The sequence below is a fragment of the Canis lupus genome, chromosome 11 (genome assembly GCF_011100685.1).
Source record: "Canis lupus familiaris isolate Mischka breed German Shepherd chromosome 11, alternate assembly UU_Cfam_GSD_1.0, whole genome shotgun sequence".
In the NCBI taxonomy this organism is placed as follows: Eukaryota; Metazoa; Chordata; class Mammalia; order Carnivora; family Canidae; genus Canis; species Canis lupus.
In genome coordinates, this window is record NC_049232.1 from 67,754,506 (window position 1) to 67,775,081 (window position 20,576).

Genomic DNA, 20,576 nt, shown 5'->3' on the forward strand with positions numbered 1-20,576 from the left:
GCCTTGCTCCTGATCCTAAAGGAAAAGCTCTGTTTATCCCCATTGAGTATGATGTTTAGCTATGGGTTTTTCATGTATGTCCTATATTATGTTGAGGTATGTTCCCTCTAAACCTACTTTGAGAATTTTTATCATGAATGGGATGTTGAATTTTGTCAAATGCTTCTTCTATATCTAATGAGGTGACTATGGTTTTTATTCTTTCTCTTGTTAATGTGCTATATAATGTTGATTTGCAAGCTGTGAACCACTCTTGCATGGAGTGAAAGAAATCCCTGGAATAAATCCCACTTGATTGTGGTGAATGACTTAAAATTATTGGATTTGGTTTGCTAATACTTTGTTGAAGATTTTTACATCTGTTTATCAGAGCTATAGGTCTATAGTGTTCTCTCTCTCTCTCTCTCGCTCTCTCTTTTTTTTTGAAGTATCTTTATCTGGTTTTGGTATCAGGGTAATGCTGGCCTCTTATGATGTATTTGGAAGCCTTCTTTCCTCTTTTTTTCTTTAGTATTTTGAAAATAGATATTAACTCCTCAAATATTTGGTAGAATTCACCTGTGAAGACATCTGGTCCTGGACTTCTGAGATTTGGTTATTCAATTTCATTGCCAATCATTGGCCTGTTCAAATTTCCTATTTCTTCCTGATACAGTTTTGGAAGGTTATATTTCTAGGAATTTCTAGGTTTTCCATTTTATTGACCATGATTTTTCATAATATTCTTAGAATTCTCTATTTGTCAGTTACTTTTCCTCTATTTCTGACTGAGTCCTCTTAAGGAGTCTGGCTAAAGATTTGTCAATTTTTTCTCAACAAGCTCCCAGTTTCATTTTTTTTAAAGTCTTTCTGCTCTGATCTCTATTATTTTCTTCCTTTTACTGACTTTGGGCTTTGGTATTTTTCTAGCTCCTTTAGATGTATAGTTAGATTGTTTTGAGTTTTTGTTTTTGTTTTTGTTGCTTAAGGTAGGCTTGTATTGCTATAAACTTCTTCATTGCCTAGTTGCAGGTGTTTCAGCCCATTTGTGTATTTGTGTTCTTTCCAGATTTTTTTGTCTTGTGATTGACTTCTAGTTTCATAGCATTCTAACTGGAAAGTATACATGATAGGATTTCAATCTTGAATTTATTAAGACTTATTTTGTGGCCTAACCTGTGTTCTATTCTGGAGAATGTTCCATGTGCACTTGGATGTGTATTCCACTGTTTTTTGGATGGAATATTCTGAATGTCAGATCTATCTGATGTCATTCAAAGCCACTGTCTTGTTAACTTTCTGTCTGGATGATCTGTCTGTAGACATAAGTGGGGGGTTAAAGTCCTCTACTACTGTGAATTTCTTTGTTAATAGTTTCTTTATGTATTTAGTGTTCCCATACTGGGTGCATAGTTATTTATAACCTTTTGTCTTGTTGGATTGTTCCCTTTATCATTATGTAGTATCCTTCTTGGTCTATTGTTATGGTCTTTGTTTTTTAAAGTCCATTTTGTCTAATATAAATATTGCTACTCCACCATTCTTCTTCCTTTTGCTTTGTAAATGCTTTTACATCCCTTTTCTTTCAACCTGCATGTGTCTTAAGGTCTGAAGTAAGTCTCATATAGGCATCATGTAGATGGGTCTTGCTTTTTTTCCATTCAGTCACCCTATGTATTATCTATTTTCGAGAGAGTGGGCAGCGGGGAGGGGAAGAGGGAGAGAGAATCTCAAGCAAACTCTGCACTGAGCACAGAGTCCAACTCAGGGCTGGAGATCATGGCCCTGGGATCAGGACCTGAGCAGAAATCCAGAGTTAGATGCTTAATTGATTGTGTCACCTGGGTGCTGCACATCCTATGTCTTTAAATGTAAATTGACTAAATGCTCTAAAGTAATTTTTGATGTGTATTTATTCCCTCTTTATTACTTAAGATTGATTTTTTTTTTCTTCCTGTGTGTGTGTGTGTGTGTGTGTGTGTGTGTGTGTGTGTGTGCCTATGAGCAGCAGGAGGGGAAAAAAGGGAGGGTGGGGGGGGAGAATCCTCAAGCAAACTCCCTGCTGAGCATGGAGCCCAATGTGGGGCTCTCTCTCAGGACCCCAAAGTCATGACCTGAACCAAAACCAAGAGTCAGTCACTTAGCTGACTGAGTCACCTAGGCGCCCCCATTTTATGATTGTTTTTGTGGTTCTGTTACTTTTCTTGCTCTCTTTGTGATTTGATGGCTTTCTTTAGGGTTATGCTTGGATTCTCCTAGTTCTCTCTACCCTGGAGTAGGAGGATCCTGAGCTCACCCCATCCCATGGACACACCCAGGTAACAGCTACATCAGTGAAACGAACTCTGAAAACCACCAGAAGACACGCAGAACAGACTTTCCAGCATAATAGTAGAGAGGAGAAGCTCCAGTGAAAAGGCTGGGAGGTGTAGAGATGCACTTAGGAACCAAACCCCTGGCAAGAATAACCACAAGTGGAAGAGGGACAGCTAGAGAAACAAGAGGACCAGTCCCCAACCCAGCATCTTGGGTGTGTGTGGGGGGGCTGCACTAGGAAGAGGTGTTCTAACATTGGGCTTTGCAGACCCATGGGGCTTAACTTCAGAGTTTCTACAAGCAGCAGGGCATAATTTCAGGTACTTAAAAAATCTGCAGGCTTAAAACTGGGTGGTGTAAGCCCCCACAACCTCCCACGTTTCAGACCTATGGTTCTTAGCTCCCCCTTACCAGAGTCACATAGCCCTTAGCTACTGTTAAAACTGGAAAATTGCCTCAGGAAATAAAGTTGCCTTCGGAAGAGTCTGTGGGATGCCATTCTACCGGAGATCCACATAATGTGCCATGTCTGTGAGGGGGGAAAAACAATTTGCAGCTTAGCAGTAGTCACAGAACTAGAACTTCCATCTGTGCTCTAGAGATGACATCACTAATGTAACCTGCTGAGAACGTTTTGCAGTGCCAGGGCCCTGAGACCAAACAATCACCTCTCTACAGTCACACCAAAGCCCAGATGTTACCAGAAGGGACAAGATGATCAAGAAAAGAAGTATTACAGGTATCCTAATCCCTAATCGGCATGATCCAAGACCCTGAGATCCTTACCCTGACTTTTCGCCCTTTAAAAACCCTGCTGTGGGGCACCTGGGACGCTGTTGGTTAAGTGTCTGACTCTTGATTTCAGCTCAGATCATGATCTCAGGGTGGTGAAACGGAGTCTCAAGCTAGGTTCCACCCTGGGTGTCAAGCCTGCTTAAGATTCATTCTTTCTCTCTCTCCAAAAACTTAAAAATCCTGCTTGTAAGCCATAGGGAGTTTGGGATTTTGAGCAGTAACTCCCCATTTTCCTCGGTGGCATCACCCCAATAAACAGCCTGTTTTTCGTCACTGCAAAAGCTCTTTGTCAGTTTTTATTGGCTGGCTGTGCAACAGGTGGGAAAAACTCTGGTTTCGTTACACATTTGGCAACCACAAAGGGATTTTGTCCCTATTAGGCACTTCCACTCATGGTTTGTTGGCTCCAGACCTAGGGCAAAATGCTGAAATGCAGACCCAATTGCTTCAGAGGCAAAGCTGAGGCATTCACCCTTGACTGGTGTCCATGATCTGTGGTGCTTCTGGTTTGCTGTGGAAGAAACAAGGCACTAGGCTGCTTTTGTCCAGGAAGACCTCTTCTGGTAAGTAACCTCCTCTGTGAAGACATAAACTTTCCCTTTGTCATAAACCCCTTCAGGGTTTATTTGGTTTGCGGGAACTTCTGATTGTGTAAGAGACTAGCCTTTTGAGAGGTTGCTCTGGCTTCCAATTTTGTTTTGTCACCTGTTAAAAAATGGGGAACTCATTCCATTGTCCCTTATAGTCCTTTTTTTTTTTTTCCTTATAGTCCTTTGAATTGCACACCACAAGACTGGGCTACATCTAGCTATGAACCCATGAAAAGGAAAAATTATCTTACAACACAGCATTGCCACAGTGTGATCTAGAATCAGGGGAACACTGGCCAGAAAAATCCATAAATTATAATACCATCTTACTGTTAGATTTGTTTTATAAAAGGGGATATTTTATCTCATTTTTCTTTTCTATGTTCGGTCTTTTAATTCCCCATTGAATTCAATTTAGTTAACATGTACCGTATTAGTTTCAGGGGTAGAATTTAGTAATTCATCAGTTGCATAGAACACCCATGGCTTATTCCATCAAGTACCCTCCTTAATGTCCATCACCCAGTTACCCCATCTCCCCACTCACCTCCCCTTCACCCCTCAGCTTGTTTCCTAGAGTTGAGTGTCTTTTATAGTTTGCCTCCCTCTATTTTCATCTCCTATTTCCCTCCCGTCCCCTGTATACATCTGTTTCGTTTCTTAAATTCCACATATGAGTGAGATGATAGGTCTTTGACTTATTTCACTTAGCATAATACCCACTAGTTCCATCCACGTATTTGCAAATGGCAAGACTTCATTCCTTATCTCTTATGCTCCTAAAAAGTATTAAAATAAGCCAGCTCAGAAAAAAAAATGTAAAACTTATTTCAATAGTATGGAGATACTAAAAAACCTGTTACCTCCTCCTCTGCCCCCTTTTTGGGATCAGGTATCTGGAAACTGGGACTTTAATCTCCTCTCCACAAGTATTAGTGAAACAAAAGCTAAGTTTTGTCTGTTTTTATCTGGTTTGTGTATATCCATGTATGTTATGAGATTTTTCTCTACTTCCAGAGGGTATTACCAAAATTCATAAAAGAGCTCTGTTAATTGGTTTAAAGGCAAGTGTATGTAAGAATTGAGCATTCCATAACTCAAAGATAAAAGCTCATTTTTAGGTCCATGTGATCTGGAGAAATATTCGATATTAAAGCTAATTCAACATTGGTTTAATTAAAATGCACGTGTCTTTAGAATCATCAGCCTTAAAATTCAAACTTATTCTACTTATGCTTGCTGAAGTGAAATAAGTTAATCCAGTATGTCAGTTTCAGAGGTAGAGATTAGTGATTTATCAGTCTTAGAGAATATCCAATGCTCATGACATCACATGCCCTCCTTAATGCCCATCACCCAGCTACCCCATCCCCCCACCCTCTTCCCCTCCAGCAACCCTGTTTGTTTCCTGTGATTAAGACTCTCTTATGGTTTGTCTTTGATTTTATTTTTCCCTCCCTTTCCTTATGATCCTCTATTTTACTACTTAAACTCCACATGAGTGAGATCATAGAATTGTCTTTCTCTGATTTTTTAAAAATATATATCTTGAGAAGAAAAACCAATGTAAACATCTTGTGGATCATCTAAACATAGTTACAAGCAAGTAAAATAAGTAGATGTAAATAAGGAAAAAATTTTCAGATAGCTACCGAAGATTTTACAAGCTAAAACTACATTTTTGCTAGTGATAAACCAGGTTAAATTCATTGAAACTCTAGCATTTTTTAATCAATACTGAGTCAACTACTAAATATAAATTTATCTGTTTTTGGTTTCCTATTACAGGGAAACTAAGATATTTGGGTCTGTTAGTAAACCTATTTGTGCTTTATTAAGATACTATAAAAAACACGTTTCTAGGAATTGGCAAGTGTGTTTCATAATCTAAATTCTAATATAATAGTTCATAATTCTTAGTAAATTTTCGCTAGAAACTAAAGTTGCTAAGAATTCAGAATCCTGACAAATATAATCAGGATTCCTGGAAATAAGGGAAGCAACTCTGTATGCAAAGAAGTAAGATGTAGCGTTGGAAAGAAAGGTATGAGGAATGGAAATATACTTTTCTTAAGGGAAGGGTAATTTTGTCTTAAAAGGATACTGGTTAAAGATATTTAGGACAAAATCTAAATGTAAAAAAGTTATGGAAAGTTTTTGGAAAAGGCAGGCTTTAGAAAAGCATTGAGTTATCCAGAAGATTGAACTGAATGAATTTTAATTCATTCTATTTCTACAATAGTTAGAAAACTAGAATTTGGTTATTCTGTTAAAACAATAAAGTTCTTATCAACAAAGGTTTTTAAGTGCTCAGAAAAAGTTCCTATGTTTTGTCTTTATAGGTCTTGGATTACTTAAATTGAATCTTAAATTTGACAAACTTCTCAAAATTCAACTTTGGAATGAAGTCTTAAGTAATTAGGCTTATTTGGTATGTCAAATTCCATGGGAGGCATTGTCAAATAAGCGATAATAAACCTTCTTAGGTTAGGTTATATGGTGAATGCTAGAACTGTTCCAGAAATTATATAAAATCCCTAAAGTTTTGACAGGTCTTGGTCTAAGATCCTCAGCTGTAATTCTAATTGAAGTGCCTTAGGTCACAGAAATAACCACATTTCCTTGTCAACTGCATTTTGAACCCTCCCTGGTGCTTGAACCATGACCAGCTGAGCCTTCTGTATAGTCACTGTTTTACTCTGATCCTCTCACGACTATGTTTCAGCTTCAAGGAGATTCCTGGAAAGGACTTTTGACACATACAGGTTTCTGATACCTTTTAAGATCCTAAAACTAAGAATTTCCAGAACTACTGGGAAAACTGCATTTAAACAGAACAAGAATGAGCATGGAGCTGAACAAGTTGAGGAAGATGATAGGTTTTAGGACTCTTGTTTAAAACCTTACTCTTTCTATTGTTTGCTCTTCTAGATTTAAGGAAGCTTTTTCTCAAGCTCTCTAGGTCTTCACAAATTTAGTAAAATAATCCTTTGTAAACAAATATGAAATCTTTCTCCCTACCTGACCCCTCCAGAATTGGAAAACTCTCACTGAGTGTTCTTTCAGGGCAATTGGTTATTTGCACAAATTCAATAAGAATCTGTTCTCACAACAGGACACCATTGGAAACATCGGTTATTTTACCAAGGCTTTGACTGGAAGGTCATCTTTGAGAGAGACAGGCATAGACTCAGATGTGACCAGACAGCTTTATGGAACCAATGAAGCTCCTTGGAAGTAAATATCAGCCTGCCACCTTGCTTATAGGGCTCCTGGGAGTCTAACCATGTGAATAAAAAGTCCTTTCCTCAGGCTCAGAACCCTCAGGATACTTAGGAGACCTTGAGAAGAGACAAAATAACCCTGATCTATAGAGATTATAGGTAAAAGCTGAGGGGCAAGTATTTGGCTTGGCCTCTGCTCTTGAGAGGCTATTAAAAATTCAGTCCAAAATTCCTTGCAAAAAGTTCCAGCAAAGCAGACTTTAAAAAGCTTATATAGTCGGGGATCCCTGGGTGGCCCAGTGGTTTTAGCACCTGCCTTTGGCCCAGGGCGTGATCCTGGAGTCCCAGGATCGAGTCCCACATCAGGCTCCCAGCATGGAGCCTGCTTCTTCCTCTGTGTCTCTGCCCCTCTCTCTCTCTCTCTCTCTCTCTCTCTCTCTCTGTCTGTCTGTCTGTCTCTCTCTCTGTGGCTCTCATGAATAAAAAAAATTTTTTTTTAAAAGCTTATATGGTCGATTCATTATTCCTACTGCAACTTAATTAGGCCAAATTTGTTAAAACTGGACTTATTGTGCCGACAAATTAGTCTTCATTTGGCTATCTTAGCAAATGAGGGTAACTTTATAAATCCTATTTTAATAACCTATCTTTGTGGATGTTAAATCCTAATTCTGATTGCCTTTGAAGGTGTGCCTATAAACCTGGGGTGGGATCCTGAATTCTTCTGGTTTCCTTGAGCATTTGATTGTGACTCTCCAAACTACAGCTTCTCATTTTCTCCCATTCTTTTACTTGGACTAACCCTGCTCTTTTCCCTGAAACACTGCAAACTGAAACTGGACTGTTTCAGGTAAACTTCAGAGAGCTTGCCACAACAGCCCATGTTTGGACAGTCTTCGGGCCTGTTGCTGTTGGGGCCACTCAGACCACCAGGTGCATCCACACTCTCAGAGGACCACCATCTGCCCTCATTCCATCTGAAGATGCAGCAAGCCTGACATCTAGAGCTCTTCTCGCTGTCAGCACTTGAAACTCAGACACTGGATTTATAATCTGGTCCAACCATTCGCATGTATTTGGTTTCCATAGAAATGCCTCTTATTACCTGACTGCATGTACTATGCAGGCCTAACTTTGAGAGCTCACCTACGGGACCGCCTCCTGACAGGAAATGCTGACTTATTCTCCAGACTGGTTCATGAGAAAGGAAACACTCTTCTTATAGTAGAGTCCAGAACAATTAAACTCTGGCCGTGAGGGAATAATGTTGATCTGTCATGTTGTCTGAGGGGGAAAAAAAAAAATCTTGGTCAGAATATAGGTGCTTTCTATCACTTCTAACCAAAGCCTGGGCTTATTAAGCTCTTAAGAATTGAAAAATAAGAGGGATCTGCTTATTAGGGAATTTGGTTACCTTTCTTTCAGATCCAGTGAAACTAAGAGTCTGGTGACTAAACTTATTGAACTACAAGGGAATCTATACCAGATGGGGATCACTTGTCTAGTTAAGAGGATAAATTTTGATAATCCTTTGGGAGAACATTTTTACCCTGGTGGGGAATAAGGGCCCATGAACACATGATCAAAAAAAAAAATCTTTTTATCACCTTAGGGACTCTGGCCAATGGAATTGCTCAGTAGCAGCTCAACAAAAACCACTGGACTCCTTGGCCTGGGTAGCACTGGACAATAGAATGGCCTTGGGTTCTATTTTGGCAGAACAAGGCCTATGCAAGATAATTAACTCTTCCTGCTGCATGTACATTAACTCTTCAGCTGAAATGGATACACGCCCCGTGCCCCGCCCCCCACCCCCAAGACAAGAGTAGAGAACAAGCCATTTGCTGCAACAAATTAGTGCTGAGGTCCCTGGAGCAAAAGGGGGCTGGTGTTCTAGTTGTCTTAGATTCCTTGAGGAATTCCATCAGTACTCTGGGAATCAAACAAAATTAGCTTATCTTGGCTACTCTTTTTGTGGTTTACCTACTCATGAAATTCGGAGAAAGCAGGAATAAGCACTGAAGTTAGGCCAGACCCCACATGGGCTTACCGTTAGGAGCAAAACCATCTCTTTCCGTCAATCCCGACCTTCGCCCCTCTTCAACAGAAAGGAGCTAGACTGGTCCTTAGCCCTTACCCCTCCCTACTGAGGAATGATCAGACAAGGGGCTGGGTAACGAAACCAGGATGCAAACCCCATGTGGACCCCACAATGCAGACCTAGGGCTCCTAGCTGCCTGTGACCAAAGTCAGTAGCCCTTACTTCCTGAGGCCATTTTAGGGCTTTAATAGTAATAAAGTTGCCTCCCAAATAGGCTGTGGGATGCTGTTCTGCCTAAGAACTGTGATGTGCTGTGTTTACAAGAAAAAGCTTTGCAGCTTAGTCACAGGATATAGAACTTCTGCCATTGTAGGTTGGAGGGGACCTCACTCCTGCAGTCGGCTGAGAATGTCGTATGGTACCAGGCCCCTGGAGCCGAATGACCACCTGACTCCAACCACACCAAAGCCAGATGGGACTGAAATTGCCAGAAGGGACAAGATGATCAAGAAAAGAATCAGCCTGACTCCAGCCCTTGAGACCCCTATTTTGAATTTTCACCCTTTAAAAGCCTCCTGTTTGTAAGCCAGGGGGTGGAGTTTGGGACTTTGAGCTTTAACTTCCCATCCTCCTGGGTGGTGCCGCACCAATAAAAAGCCTATCTTCACTGTAAACACTTAGTGTCCATTTTTCTTTCCTTGTTGTACATCAGGTGGACAGCCTCATTAGGTTTACAGGCTTAGCTCTGGGAGAACCAGAGGGCAAGAGGAAACCGAGTCTTCCCCTTTAAAGAGCCAGAATAATCCAGCAGAGACAGAGCAATGCAGCAGTTTAAAGAGCATCTGGTGTATAGGGGAAGGAGCTTTGCTAATCTAACACTGGTGGGGCTGGGAGACCTCCTTAAGGCTAAAAGAGCTGGTGGGGACCATTTTTCCCACCCACCCCCACTGCCAGGCTAGATAAGCTGACACCTGTGGGAACCACTGCAAACAGTTGACACCACGTACCCCACTCTCACTTTCTCCTGAGGATGGGCCCCATCATCCAACCCAACCCACCTCACCCCACGCTGTAGGGGTCCCTCCAAAGTAGCTCCTGCACCAACACATCCTGCAAGCAGCCCCAGTAGGGACAGCCATCACTCCAAAATGACCTCTCCCCTGGGCAGAAGAGAAGAGGACCCCATACGCCCGCGCACCTACATCTCACCAAGGCACACCTTACAGCTGGCAGCAGAGCACCGCTACCTTTCTGGCAGAGTGACGGCGGAGGGCAGGTCAGCATCTGGGCTGACTGCCGGCCTGCCCCCCAGAGGGCAGCACAAGGAGAGGGCGCTGCAATTCAAGGAGTTTTATAATTACTTGCATTTTAGGAAATACTGCAGTGAACCTACACTTAGTCACCTGTAAAAGCAAAACAAAACAAAAAACAACAACAAAAAAACCCCGCCAAAACACAAATGAAAATTTTAGCATGATTGCTGAAAATAGGTATTATCAAGGGGCAAAAATAAAACTTGCAGCAATATAACAGCACTGTAGTAAAGTACACAGGACATGCATCTTGTGGAGTATGTGAAACAGGACATTGGGCTACTAAAACTTCAAGATTCTTTTCTGATCGATTGGAAACAGAAGAAAAGTTACTAATTGAGTTTATCTTGACTTCCCATTTGATCCAGATATTTAATGTAAGTAAAAGTAATCTACAAAAATGGAATTTTATACAAAAAAAAAAAAACACCAACCCATAACGTGACACAAATTGGAGAGCATAGGTTAGGTTTAAGTGTCTTTTATATTTTCAGGACCAAAAAGAAACATTATAGTGAACCAAATGTTAATTTCAATATTTGGGGAAGAACAAAAATAATACCATTGAACATATACAAGCATTGGGCACTGTTTTACACGCAGTAATCCTTACAAAAACCAGCTGAGGTAGGTACTTACTTACCTATTTGACAAATGAGGAAAGGAGCCTGGAGAGGATAAAAAAAACTTGTTCAAGGTCACACTCGTAGACTTTGATGAGGAATTCAAACCTAGGCCGTCTGGTTCTGAGTTCATGACATTAACTGCCATGCTTGACCTTTCCCTTCATATAAAATTTGAAAATAACAGACTAGAAAAAGTTGAGCAGAACAAGAAACTGGTTCTTTAAAAAGGCCGGTAAAGTATATCAATCCCTGGTAAGGTCTGATAAAAGAAAATTTCACCGTTTAGCATTGATGGGCTCTCCCTCAGGGCTCCCAGGGAAGCTATACCTTTTTACCAAGGTCAAGATGAGTCTGCAAAACCTCAAGGCAAGGACTCTATTTCTTCCCTGAGGACATACTGTACATCTGCTTCGTTAAAAATAACCAAAGGAGTGTTCTACACTAACACAAAACAAAACAAAAACCTCCCTGTTCCTGTAAGATTAAAACCATACGGGCTTGCATATTACTAAAAACAGAAGTTAAAGCCTGTAACTTTCTGGAATGTTCTTGGTCGTGATCCTTTGTGACTCTTCGTGTAAAAAGCATGTATAACCCTCCACCAAGTGTCCTTTCCCTGGAGCATTCTCTTCTTTGTGAGGATTGTGTATCCTGGGCAGCCATCCTATCTTGGGCTCAAATAAAACTCTTTTCCTTTCTCTTTAAAAATTTTAAAAAAGATTTGTTCATTTTGCATCAACATTTCTTGGCATAGTCCACAGGATCTCAGGGCCACCTGCCTGAGAGCACCTGGGGTCGTCTGGAACTCAGCAGTCAGGCCCCCTTGATGCCCCTCCAACTTCTCAGTGCCTCACAGGTATACCTGGTGAGTTCTCCTGATCTCCAGATCTCCTCAATTTGAGTTGACAGTCCTTTTATTTGAGTTGTTGAGGGTTACCAGTAATATTGCCTAGGTGGGAATAACCTAGAGGGGTTGGAGTTGATTGAGGGGTTGGTTGTTTTAATTTGGCATTATACTAATTGATATAATATAAGGCCTGAGTAAATTTTTAGCTAGAAATAGAAGACTGAGCCATTCGGCTCCAAAGAGAAGAGACACTTGCTCCTTCTGGCCAAATGAAGCTTTCAGGTGACTGAAAGCCTAGCAGAAGTGTCTGAGGCTATTCCCAAGATGTGTAGTGGTCCCATAAGAGTTTCTCATCTCATAAGGTAATTAGCACTTGGCTCATGCAGGGACACACGCAGGATTGATCACCCAGTGCTCGGAGTTCCTTCAATGGTCTTACACTCAGTTTCTCCCAGTGAGGTCTATAACAGCAGTTTGGAAGAGACCCTTGTAAGCCAGACCTTCTTGATCTGCCACACTTATATCCTTAGATCTTTTTCAAACCTTATTCTAAAAATAAAATTGAACCTAAAAGGAATGAGGAACCATGATTCAAAAGCTAAACAGCCCTCCATGGGGCGTAAGTTAAGTGTCCGACTCTTGATTTCAGCTTAGGTCGTAATCACAGTGTCATGAGATCAAGCCCAGAGTGGGGCTCCATGCTCAGTGCCCCTGTCTGCTTGGGATTCTCTCTCTCTCTCTCTCTCTCTCTTTCTGGATCTCCTGTTCATGTTCTATCTCTCTCAAAAAAAAGTTTTTAAAAAAAGTTAAACAGCCCCCCCAAAACCAATAACCATCCACAGAAAACTCCAGCGGGTTATATGTACGATATATATGGAGCCTATACTTGCAAGTGTTTACTTTTATGGGAAGATTTAAAGATAATCTGAGTCTCAGAGGGCCCAACTGGGTTTTTTTTGTTGTTGTTCTGTTTTGTTTTGTTTTTTTGTTTTTGTTTTTGTTTTTGTTTTTTTGGATATATCTGAATTAGTTTTCTCATGCAAACAATTAGAGAAAGCCAGCTATAAGACTAAGTAACCAGAAACTAGGAAGCCATTTGGTTCAATTGGTGAAGCCCTCTGGCTTTCTCGGAGGAGCTGATAATCATGCAGGTACTCTGGGCCTCATCTAGTTGGTTTATTGCTTCAGCTTTTGGTGTCTTTGAGTGAATTTGGCCATGTTCTGATTGGAAAGTGGAAAATAAATGAATCCATAAATTATAAGGCTATTCTGTGGTTAGATTTGTTTTAATTAAAAGGGGATATTTGGAAATTAGAGTCTTTAATAATCTCTCTACAAATATGAGTGAAACAAAGGCTAAGTTTTGTTTGCATATTTGTGTGTATGTGTCCATAGGCGTTATGGAGATATTTTCTCTACCTTCAGGTGGTATTGCTAAAACTAATTTGTAAAGGAGCTCTATTTAATCGGTTTAAAGGCAAGTGCTTCTAAAAATTAGGCATTCTAAAACTCGGAAAGCTAAAAATTCAAATGTTTTTCAAGTTCACATGATCTGGGATGAAAGTCCTCACATTCAGACTTTTATGTTACTCTATAACTGGGTGTTATTCTGTATGTTGGCAAATTGAACACCAATAAAAAATAAATTTATTATTAAAAAAAAAAAGATGCCTCATGGGAAGGGACCCAAGTAGTGGTCCAAAGAGAGAAGGATGGGTAAAACTAAGACACCTGACCCTCTTCCTGATAGAATAATGAGGAAAACAGGCAGATGCTCACTAGAAATCCTAAACCTCTCCCTTCTCCCTACTCCCCAGCCTCGGCCCCCACAACAAGCACAACACCTGAATGGATGCCCAACCCATTACCTGCTCCTCCACTTTTCAGAGGGCTGAAAAGCCACCCGAAAAAGAAAACAACAAAAAAGCCCATCTGTTTTTGCAGGAGGAATAGACAGGAGACAGAGATGGAGGAATGTTAGTCCAAACTCTGAATTTGCCCCTGGCTCTCCTGGACTTAAACTGCCCACTTCAGGTTTCCCCCACAGATTGACCAGCGGGGAATAAACTGCCTTTTCATGGACACAGGTGCAACATATTCCATATGAAAGCTAATTCAAGGTTGGTTTGATTAAAATAGACACATTCTTGGAGTTATCAACATCTGATATAACCAGCCTTTGTTCTGCCTGGATTTATTAAATTTATGTTACATGTGTTGCAATTTGGCTTAAAATGAGTCGATTTTGTCTCTCATGAAGTTTTCATGGGTAATTGTTAAGAGCAAATAGTTTAAACAAAAAAGTTTACAGATAAATTTTTAAATAGCTTCCAAAATCTTTGGGTTAAAGCCATTGGGTATCTAAGTCTTTTTCTAAATAAGATAAAATACTGAAACATTAATCACTAAGCATAGGTTTGTCTGCTTATGTCTTATTACAGAGACTCTAACGATACTTGCATCTGCTAATAAGCATGTCTTATACTTTATTGAAAAAAAAACCCTATCTTTAAAATTATGGAATATACTCATAAATTTGCAAATCTAAAGAGTTAGGGTGTAATAGTTCATAGTTGGTTACTACTTAGTTTTCACTGGAGACTGAGGTTTCTAAGAGTTAAAATTCTTTTTTTAAAAAAATATTTTATTTATTTATTCATGAGACACACAGAGAGAGGCAGAGACACAGGCAGAAGGGAGAAGCAGGCCCCCTGCAGGGAGCCTGATGAGGGACTCCATCCCAGGACCCCAGGATTATGACTTGAGCCAAAGGCTCAACCACTGAGCCACCCAGGCACCCCTAAGAGTTAAAATTCTACATGAGTGTAATGGAGACTGCTGGAAATGATAAAGAAGCAACTCTGTATGTAGCAGATACATGAGAAAGGTATAAGCAATGAGAATACATTTTCACTGAGGGAAAAGAAAAGTAATTTTGTCCTGAAATGAGACTGGTTGTTTAGAGAGGGAGAACTTAGGGCAAAGTCTAAATGAAAAAGAAAGTTGTAGAAAGTTTGTGAAGGGGAATCTTTGAAAAAGAATTTTATGCATGGTCAGGACCGGTTAAGACTGCAGTAAGGGAAGTTTAAAAGTACACTCATATAAGATTGGAATTTGGTTTTTCTCTGTTAAAAGGACATATTTTTAACAGACTTCCCAGAAATTAAAATCCCCAAATAAAGAGTTTTGGACTAATTAGGCTTAGTTTGGTGTATTAAGTTACAAGGGAAGCATTGGCAAACAAATGATATAAACCTCAGGTTATAGTGTGTGGGTTAATGCTGTAACTTCCAGAAATTATATAGAATTCCTCAAGTTTTAATATGTCCTGATATAATACCGCCACATGTAATTCTAATTGAAATGTAGTAGGTCACAAAAATAACCAAATTTCCTTGTCAACTGCATTATAATGAACTCTCAGATTTTCAACCATGTCCATTTTGGAGTCTTTTGTCATTTATAGTCATTATTCTGATGCTCTTGCAAAATATATTTCAACTTCAAGAGATTTATGAACAAGATTTTCAACAAAGATGCATTTATGATTCCCTTCAGATCATAAAATGAAACTGGGTAAGAATTTCTGGAACTAATGGGGAAATTTCATTCAAATAGACTAACATGGAACTAAGTGAATTAAGGAAAATAATTATATGTTTTCAGACTCATTTGAAACATTGCTGGTTCTCTAATGTTTGTTCTTCCAGATTTAAAGGAGATTTTTTTCTCTTCAGATATCTACAACTTACAGAAATTTGATAAAACATTCTTTTGTAAAAAAAAAAAATCCAAAAAACAAACCATTTCTTTATAAAGAAATATTTATCTTTTCTCCCTACCTGACCCCTTCAGAGTTCAGAAACTCTCAGTGAGTAGTCTTTCTTTTGTGACAATTATATATTATTTACCTAAGTTCAATGAAAATTTGTTCTCCTTGTAATAGGACACCATTGGAAACACTGGTTCTATTACCAAGGCTTTGACTGGAAAGTCACCTTGAGAAACATATGTAGACTCAGATGTAATCAGACAGCTTTAAGGAACTACGGTTGACTTTATGGAGCCAATGAAGCTCCATGGAAATACCAGCCTGCTACCTTGCCTATAGGGTTCCTGGGAGCCTTACCGGGTAGGTAAGGAAGGTCACTTCCTGGCAGGTGTGAGAACCTCAGGATGTTTTGGCACCTCAAGAAGAGAGGACTCCACCCAAATCTATAGGTACCACAGACAAATCTGATGTCAAGTTATTTGCATTATCTTCTGTCCTTGATTAAAAGGACAATTAAAGGCTCGATCTGAAATTACCTATAAAGAGTTCCAGCAAAGCAGATTTTTTAAAAAAAGGAAAAAACCCTATATGGTCAATCATTATTCTTGTTGTGCTTATAGAAATAATTAGGCTGGGATCCCTGGGTGGTGCAGCGGTTTGGCGCCCGCCTTTGGCCCAGGGCGCGATCCTGGAGACCCGGGATCGAGTCCCACGTTGGGCTCCCGGTGCATGGAGTCTGCTTCTCCTTCTGCCTGTGTCTCTGCCTCTCTCTCTCTCTCTCTCTCTCTGTGTGTGACTATCATAAAAAAAAAAAGAAAAGAAAAGAAATAATTAGGCCAACTTTATTCAAGTGGACTTGTTTTTCAAACAAATCAGTCTTAATTTGGCTGTCTTTGACAGGAATGAAGGTGACTTTAGAGAGAAGGATTATATTTCAATAATATACTTTTGTGGAGGTTAGATTCTAGTTCTGATGAACTGCCTTTTAGTGTTTGTTTGCCTACAAAACTGGGCTGGATCCTGAATTCTTCTGGTCCCTTTGAATATCTGGCTAAGACTCTCCAAACTGAGGATTCCAATCTTCTCCCATTCTCTCATTTAAAATCATTAAGAACTAAACCTACTACAAAAGAACTAAACCTTTTTCCTGAAGCTCTGCCAGCAGAAGCTGGACAATTTGAGATAAACTTCAGACAAATTGCCACACTAGCTCATGTAGAGACAATCTCTGTGCCTATTGCTCTAGGGCCACTCAAAAGCATCACCAGAGACCTTTGACCTCCAAACCAGAAAAATCCATCAGGTTGCCCCTGCCTGCTCCCACTCCATCTGGGGATGCTTTGTGCCTGACATCCGGAGACCTTCTCACTTGCAGCTCTGGAGACTCAGACACAGGGCTTATAATCTGCTCCAATGATTAATATGTGTTATTCCCATAGAAATGCCTCTTAGTAATCAGCTGATTGCTTGCTAAACAAGGCAGAGTCTACACAATGGCTAACACCACTTACTGCACCTATATTAACTCCTCCTTGGAGATAAGAACCCATACCCTCGACCACCACACCCCTTTTCCTTTCAAGGTGGCTGAGACTAATCTACTGATCTATTCTTAGATATCTACCCGCATCACATTAATTTTAGGGAAAATGGCAAAATTGGGCTTGACCATACTGTTGCTGCTATTCCTTAGAATATACTTGGGGATAAAGTTAACGATGTCCTATAGTGCCAAGCTGTGAAGAAAAATATCCAAATTCTCAGATAAGGAACCACCTCTGACAACCCCCCCACCATAGCACAAGGGACCAAAACTTATATCCTACACCCTGTCAAATCCTTCCATTCCAAAGCCCCTACTGTGCCCTAAATCAGCTTATAGCGGTTACAGAAGATTGACCTCCACCCATGTTCCATAGAAATAGAATGAAGGATTGAAAATGGGGAAGTATAATGGGAAAAAACTTAGCATGTTGGGTTCCATGTTCCTTCTATTTCCTTTGCTGCTGCGGCCCAAGATTAGAAACTTCTGCTTAGCCCTGCATGTAGGCATGTTATAGCTAAGATTTACAAAAACTGCTCTTTAGCCAAAACCTACCTCACCTAAGGAGATGAAGAATAGCCAGAATTGTTATCATCTCAATTCCTCAAGCTTGAGGAATGAGCATAACTCAGTGCCGTGATGGGGGGAGGGGGGTGTTACTGAAATCGTGACCCACAGAGTTAATCAAGTTAGAACTGGCAGGAAATTTAAAGGTGGTTCTCTGAAAAACGATTTCCCCCTAATTAACTATTGTATCTTTTCAGAGCCCCTAACAAACTCTTCTAGCTGTCTCTGCAGAAGCCTGGACTCAAGGTCAATGGATTGGGTTCCAGCCTGGGAATAAGCAAGACCCTGCATTCCTTCCTCGACATAAGGAGCCCAAGACCCCTTCCAGATTATACCAGCTTTCAGAGAATGCCCATAGCCCCTTCTTGTCCTAAAATAATCTCCTGACATCAGAGACTGAATCGTTGCCTTCTTCTGATGTTAAATTTCCACCCCAAAAGTAAACATGGAAATGTATATTATATATGTTTGCTCAGTGTGCATGCTCCATCTTTCCTCATGAATAATCATAAATTTCCTTGCCCTTTTGTCAAGGATTCTTTGAGTTTTACTCATCTGTTCAAATTTGTTCCAATGTTGCACTGGTTCCTTCAGGAGGACTGGAATTATTTTACTGTCCATGTAACTTTTACAAATGCCCCATCAAATGCAAAAACAGACAACCTACACCAAGCATACATATTATGTTTGCTCATCAACGGGACTTAATAGAGAACATATATCACTTTTAAGCTTTCTACCATTTATATTACAATAAGTTTCCCCCTAAAGAGGAACCCTAGGTAAAAACAAAAACAAAAACAAAACAAAAAAAAAGCAAAAAAAAAAAAAAACCCAGCATACTTAGTAACATACCTAGCAACAGGGGCTTAATGGATCCCAGAAAGATGATCAAGTCACCCTGGCACTGAGGGACATAAAAACAAAGTTGACATCAGTGCTGAGGGAAGATTACTGATCAAAAGAGGGAAATTACAAAGGAAAATTTCACCTTTGAACATTTGTGGGCCTCACTCCTGGGCTCCCAGGGAAACTATACCAAGGTCAAAATGACTGCAAAACCCCACAGCAAGGGCTCTATTTCTGTCCTGAGCACCCATTATACATCTGTTTGGTTAAAAAAATAATATAATAATATTAACCAAAAAGGACTATTCTAAGCAAAAAAATAAACAAAAGAAAAACCATAAGATTGAAGTCATACAGCCTTGCGCATACCAAAAACATAAGCTAAATCCTGTAACTTTCTGGAATGTGCTTTGTCATGATGATTTGTAACTCTTTACGTAAAAAAGATCTAAAGCCCTATACCAAACGTCCCTTCCCTGGAGCCTTCTCTTTGTAAAGATTGTGTATTCTGGGAAGCTGTTTAGGCTTGACTAAAACTCCTCCTTTCTTTTTAAAATTTAAGAGGAAGAAAAAAAAAAGATTTGTTCATTGTACATTGATTCAGACAACATTGGAGTAAAAATGAGAATAAGAAAGGCAACCTATCTAATAACATAATTAGATAAGATTATAAGATACATGAGAACATGAGGTATAACTCTATGGCAATATACTTGAAAACCTAAAGGAATTTTGCTTTCCTACCAAAGCCTGAATGTCCAAAATGAACTCCATGTACTCCATGACAACCTTCAAATTCCAGTATCTCAGCACCAAGATTTCTTTCTCAGGGCACCTGAGTGGCTCAGTGGTTGAGCACCTGCCTTCAGCCCAGGGCATGACCCAGGGGTCCTGGGATCAAGTCCCGTATCAGACTCCCCACAGGGAGCCTGCTTCTCCCTCTGCCTGTGTCTCTGCCTCTCTGTGTGTCTCTCATGAATAAATAAAATCTTTAAAAAAATTTCTTTGTCAAACTAAACCACACATCACAAGTTGGGGACCTTGTGCCTTGGGTCACCATCCTCTGGGACCAGGTAACCATTGGATACTGGCAAAATGGCAAAGGAAGAGGAAGATAAAATGCATGCTGGCTCTCAAAACTCCTGCCAGAGAATGACACACGTTACTTCCATTATTAGCCAAACGAGCCACATGGTCACACCCAACTCCAAGATATGTGAGGGGGCAGGAGTGCCTGGGTGGCACAGTCAGAGGGCTCACTCTTGTTTTTGGCTCAGGTTGTGATCTGAGGGTCACAATACTGAGCCTCACATTGGGCTCCACACTTAGTGCAGAGTCTGTTTGAGATTCTCTCGCCTTCTCCCTCTGCCCGTCCCACTCATGCTTGCTCTAAAATAAATATTAAAAAAAAAAAAAAAGACTTCTGTGGGACAGGGGTGGGTGGGTGAGTGGAGAGAGTGAGCCCACTATGTGCCTTGAGGGAAAACCAGAAATAAAGTCATAGCCTTTGGAATGCTCCCAGTCTTTTAGTTTGCAATACCCAAATCTTCATGGAATATATCAAAATAACAGGTTTGGGGCAGATGTTCAGGGAAAACTTATATTTTAAAAATGCCACATTTTTAATCTGTGGGAAAAGCTTGAATTATATCCCAAATACAATTGGTAGAACTTCAGAATCATCAACAAAAGGGAGACGCATCTTTGATATTCTAAGAAAAGCATCACAGTCTTACTGAACACCAAGCAATTATGTTCCTTTTCGGTGATGAAGCAGCAACGTTTTAAGCTGTTTACATCCCAATATTACAGTTTACAGTTTTTTCGTAATTGAACCCAAGTTCATTTGCCCTACATGCAGCAAAGCCAATCCAAGACATCAAGTGTACAGCGAGGAAGAGGTTTATTCTAGAGGCAGCCCAACTAGGAGTCCAGAGAACAAAGCCTCCAACCCACCTCCCTGAAAGAGGGGAGTTAGGGATATTTAAAGACAAACCAAATAAGGTCTAGGTCAAAGGTTGCCACAACTCCTAGCCCTGTTAATCCCTTGGTGACTGATTTCAATCCCCACTGTCTTTTGATCATTCCTCCTCCTCGAGGGAGTTGAAATGGTG

The 20,576-nt window shown here is 40.2% G+C and overlaps 2 long non-coding RNA genes across 4 annotated transcripts in view; one reads left to right on the plus strand and one right to left on the minus strand.

Moving 5' to 3' along the window:
* Nucleotides 1-20,576, minus strand: part of LOC111097885 — a 33,064-nt gene that overhangs the window by 7,130 nt on the left and 5,358 nt on the right. For 2 of the 3 annotated variants that reach the window (XR_005367175.1, XR_005367174.1), the window contains 2 exons: nucleotides 8,051-8,188; nucleotides 2,707-2,824 (listed from right to left, as the gene is read on the minus strand). This is a non-coding gene — a long non-coding RNA (uncharacterized LOC111097885). Of the gene's footprint in view, nucleotides 1-2,706; nucleotides 2,825-8,050; nucleotides 8,189-10,901; nucleotides 11,235-20,576 lie in introns of those variants that run through there. The other variant, XR_005367176.1, reaches the window with a different exon arrangement.
* Nucleotides 2,899-9,619, plus strand: LOC102155306. The gene is made up of 3 exons (XR_005367173.1): nucleotides 2,899-3,034; nucleotides 3,501-3,653; nucleotides 9,319-9,619. It is a non-coding gene; the product is annotated as an uncharacterized LOC102155306 (long non-coding RNA).